The sequence below is a fragment of the Schistocerca serialis genome, unplaced genomic scaffold, assembly GCF_023864345.2.
Source record: "Schistocerca serialis cubense isolate TAMUIC-IGC-003099 unplaced genomic scaffold, iqSchSeri2.2 HiC_scaffold_206, whole genome shotgun sequence".
In the NCBI taxonomy this organism is placed as follows: Eukaryota; Metazoa; Arthropoda; class Insecta; order Orthoptera; family Acrididae; genus Schistocerca; species Schistocerca serialis.
Genome location: NW_026047769.1, coordinates 22,501 through 27,500, shown reverse-complemented (window position 1 = coordinate 27,500; position 5,000 = coordinate 22,501). Strand labels below are relative to the sequence as shown.

The 5,000-nt window shown below is 51.3% G+C and overlaps 1 non-coding gene across 1 annotated transcript in view; it reads right to left on the bottom strand.

The window, feature by feature from the left end:
- Window positions 1–1,405, bottom strand: part of LOC126443946 (small subunit ribosomal RNA) — a 1,909-nt gene extending 504 nt beyond the window's left edge. The window contains exon 1 of the ribosomal RNA XR_007582303.1: window positions 1–1,405. This exon is cut by the window's left edge and continues 504 nt beyond it. This is a non-coding gene — a ribosomal RNA (small subunit ribosomal RNA).
- Window positions 1,406–5,000: the final 3,595 nt, after the last annotated feature.

Here is a 5,000-nt window from a genome sequence, read left to right as displayed (position 1 = left end):
AGACAAATCGCTCCACCAACTAAGAACGGCCATGCACCACCACCCACCGAATCAAGAAAGAGCTATCAATCTGTCAATCCTTCCGGTGTCCGGGCCTGGTGAGGTTTCCCGTGTTGAGTCAAATTAAGCCGCAGGCTCCACTCCTGGTGGTGCCCTTCCGTCAATTCCTTTAAGTTTCAGCTTTGCAACCATACTTCCCCCGGAACCCAAAAGCTTTGGTTTCCCGGAGGCTGCCCGCCGAGTCATCGGAGGAACTGCGGCGGATCGCTGGCTGGCATCGTTTAAGGTTAGAACTAGGGCGGTATCTGATCGCCTTCGAACCTCTAACTTTCGTTCTTGATTAATGAAAACATACTTGGCAAATGCTTTCGCTTCTGTTCGTCTTGCGACGATCCAAGAATTTCACCTCTAACGTCGCAATACGAATGCCCCCGCCTGTCCCTATTAATCATTACCTCGGGTTCCGAAAACCAACAAAATAGAACCGAGGTCCTATTCCATTATTCCATGCACACAGTATTCAGGCGGGCTTGCCTGCTTTAAGCACTCTAATTTGTTCAAAGTAAACGTGCCGGCCCACCGAGACACTCAATAAAGAGCACCCTGGTAGGATTTCAACGGGGTCCGCCTCGGGACGCACGAGCACGCACGAGGCGGTCGCACGCCTTCGGCTCGCCCCACCGGCAGGACGTCCCACGATACATGCCAGTTAAACACCGACGGGCGGTGAACCAACAGCGTGGGACACAAATCCAACTACGAGCTTTTTAACCGCAACAACTTTAATATACGCTATTGGAGCTGGAATTACCGCGGCTGCTGGCACCAGACTTGCCCTCCAATAGATACTCGTTAAAGGATTTAAAGTGTACTCATTCCGATTACGGGGCCTCGGATGAGTCCCGTATCGTTATTTTTCGTCACTACCTCCCCGTGCCGGGAGTGGGTAATTTGCGCGCCTGCTGCCTTCCTTGGATGTGGTAGCCGTTTCTCAGGCTCCCTCTCCGGAATCGAACCCTGATTCCCCGTTACCCGTTACAACCATGGTAGGCGCAGAACCTACCATCGACAGTTGATAAGGCAGACATTTGAAAGATGCGTCGCCGGTACGAGGACCGTGCGATCAGCCCAAAGTTATTCAGAGTCACCAAGGCAAACGGACCGGACGAGCCGACCGATTGGTTTTGATCTAATAAAAGCGTCCCTTCCATCTCTGGTCGGGACTCTGTTTGCATGTATTAGCTCTAGAATTACCACAGTTATCCAAGTAACGTGGGTACGATCTAAGGAACCATAACTGATTTAATGAGCCATTCGCGGTTTCACCTTAATGCGGCTTGTACTGAGACATGCATGGCTTAATCTTTGAGACAAGCATATGACTACTGGCAGGATCAACCAGGGAGCTGCGTCAACTAGAGCTGAGCAGCCGGCCGCCCGGGAGTGTGTCCCGGGGGCCCGCGCGAACACGCAAGCGTCCGCTCAATTATTCTGCAAACAGGAGGAGGCTGAGCTCCCCTGCACAACACACCTCGAAACCCTCTCAGGTCCCGGCGGCGCGCAGCGCCGTCCTAAGTACTTGGTCGGGTTCGAGAGAGGCGCAATCGCCCGGAGTTAGGCGAGTAGACGCTTTAGGTGCGACCACCCGTGCTCCCAACTGAGCTTGCCGCTGCCGACAGAGGCCCGGGAGCGTGCTGTCGTGGCATTGCCGGCGGGAGACAACACGCGCCACCTACGGTGACCGGCAGCTCCAACGCCAGCGCCACAGAAGGACAAAAGCCCCACTTGGGTGCCGAAGCGAACTCTCCCAGCACAGCGCACGCGCCAACACGTCCGCACAGCTGCGATACAAACCACCTGCGAGAACCGCTGGGGCGACCGAGCAGCAGACGGCGTCGCGGCGCCGAGCGCCGGGCGGCGGCGCATCCTCAGCGCACACAGTCCTCAATCGGACCAGCACACTGCAGATGGCCACCGCGCTTCGCACCGGGCCCGCGAGGACCTACTTTGGCCGCAAGGCGCCGCGAGCAGGGGGCGCCGGCGCGCAGCTGCGCCGCCTGCCGCGTCCGTCGGCCGGCGCGCCTGCCACTGGCCGCCCCCACCAGCCGGCTGTAGCGCGTGCGCCCACGCACCGCGCTGCCAGCACGCCGGGCGGCCCCCCCTCACCGGCCGGGGACGGTCCCACCCAGCCACCGCCGCGTATCGCCTCACACCCAGATCCCCTTTCGCGTTCGTGGGCATGGTGGGTCCCCTTTCACGTTCGTGGGCATGGTGGGTATCCCTGAAACAACCGGTTAATAGCTCGACCGATCGTCGCCAACACTGATTCACCTCTAGCGAGAACAACCGCACCACAACGGGTTACCTGTTGTTCATTTGCGTAACGTCACCAGCAAACGTAGACGTCCATCGCCATTTGCAACGAGTATTGCATGCCTGTGTCAGGTGTCACAACACACTACGTCTGCCCACATAGACGCAACAACATGTGCACGCCTCGAGAACACGTGGAAGGTAGCCCCCGTACGTATGCGGTGTCCATTGCGCGAACGACTGTCAGCCGGCCTCTGCAGGATGTCGCAGATGTGGAACGCGGTGCAACATGCTATCACGGTGTGTGAGAAGAGACGACTACGTCCGAATACACGCTCCACTACATCAACAGACTGCTCATGCTGATCGCCATCCAGGGCGTCCGTTCCTCCCACACGTCTGAATGGCGTACCACACTGCAATCCAGCTCTTATAGGGAGACGACACGTAGCTGCGTGCACAATATTTGGACTGTATGGTCTGCCGTTGCTAGGCGCAGTCGTCGTACGGTCACACATGTGCCACGATGTATCATTCAGTACATACGGACCAATGTGCAGTACAGTTTGTGGGTTTTGCGTACATCGGCGGACAGGTGACAGGCCGTACCACAACGTAGGCTGAGTACGTCGGCATGCGAAGGGCATTGAACATGCAAACTTCTCAACGACCAGCTTGCGAAGGCAGGGGGGAAGGGGGGGGGGCATGTACGTCCTGCTGCTATCCACATTACAGTGTATAGCAGGAGCATGTGGAAAGTCAGCAACACCTGCAAGGTGTTTAACATGACGCGATACACAGGGGACCGGGCAGTGCGAATAGCGAACTATATTGCGAGGGTTGCGGTTAGGCAACACTACACTAATTTAACGAGTTGCATAACAATTACAGAGCAGGTTCAGCGACAACGTGCGTCAGGTTAAGGCGCAATATAGGTTAGGTTGAGGCACAATATAGGTTAGGTTAAGGCACAACATGGGTTACGTTAAGGCACAAATTGGGTTACGTTAAGGCACAACATGGGTTACGTTAAGGCACAACATGGGTTACGTTAAGGCACAAATTAGGTTACGTTAAGGCACAAATTAGGTTACGTTAAGGCACAAATTAGGTTACGTTAAGGCACAAATTAGGTTACGTTAAGGCACAAATTAGGTTACGTTAAGGCACAAATTAGGTTACGTTAAGGCACAAATTAGGTTACGTTAAGGCACAAATTAGGTTACGTTAAGGCACAAATTAGGTTACGTTAAGGCACAAATTAGGTTACGTTAAGGCACAAATTAGGTTACGTTAAGGCACAAATTAGGTTACGTTAAGGCACAAATTAGGTTACGTTAAGGCACAAATTAGGTTACGTTAAGGCACAAATTAGGTTACGTTAAGGCACAAATTAGGTTACGTTAAGGTACAATATGGGTTAGGTTAAGGTACAATATGGGTTAGGTTAAGGTACAATATGGGTTAGGTTAAGGTACAATATGGGTTAGGTTAAGGTACAATATGGGTTAGGTTAAGGCACAACGTAGGTTAGGTTAAGGCACAACGTAGGTTAGGTTAAGGCACAACATAGGTTAGGTTAAGGCACAACATAGGTTAGGTTAAGGCACAACATAGGTTAGGTTAAGGCACAACATAGGTTAGGTTAAGGCACAACATAGGTTAGGTTAAGGCACAACATAGGTTAGGTTAAGGCACAACATAGGTTAGGTTAAGGCACAACATAGGTTAGGTTAAGGCACAACATAGGTTAGGTTAAGGCACAACATAGGTTAGGTTAAGGCACAACATAGGTTAGGTTAAGGCACAACGTAGGTTAGGTTAAGGCACAACGTAGGTTAGGTTAAGGCACAACGTAGGTTAGGTTAAGGCACAACGTAGGTTAGGTTAAGGCACAACGTAGGTTAGGTTAAGGCACAACGTAGGTTAGGTTAAGGCACAACGTAGGTTAGGTTAAGGCACAACGTAGGTTAGGTTAAGGCACAACGTAGGTTAGGTTAAGGCACAACGTAGGTTAGGTTAAGGCACAACGTAGGTTAGGTTAAGGCACAACGTAGGTTAGGTTAAGGCACAACGTAGGTTAGGTTAAGGCACAACATAGGTTAGGTTAAGGCACAACATAGGTTAGGTTAAGGCACAACATAGGTTAGGTTAAGGCACAACATAGGTTAGGTTAAGGCACAACATAGGTTAGGTTAAGGCACAACATAGGTTAGGTTAAGGCACAACATAGGTTAGGTTAAGGCACAACATAGGTTAGGTTAAGGCACAACATAGGTTAGGTTAAGGCACAACATAGGTTAGGTTAAGGCACAACATAGGTTAGGTTAAGGCACAACATAGGTTAGGTTAAGGCACAACGTAGGTTAGGTTAAGGCACAACGTAGGTTAGGTTAAGGCACAACGTAGGTTAGGTTAAGGCACAACGTAGGTTAGGTTAAGGCACAACGTAGGTTAGGTTAAGGCACAACGTAGGTTAGGTTAAGGCACAACGTAGGTTAGGTTAAGGTACAACGTAGGTTAGGTTAAGGTACAACGTAGGTTAGGTTAAGGTACAACGTAGGTTAGGTTAAGGTACAACGTAGGTTAGGTTAAGGTACAACGTAGGTTAGGTTAAGGTACAACGTAGGTTAGGTTAAGGTACAACGTAGGTTAGGTTAAGGTACAACGTAGGTTAGGTTAAGGTA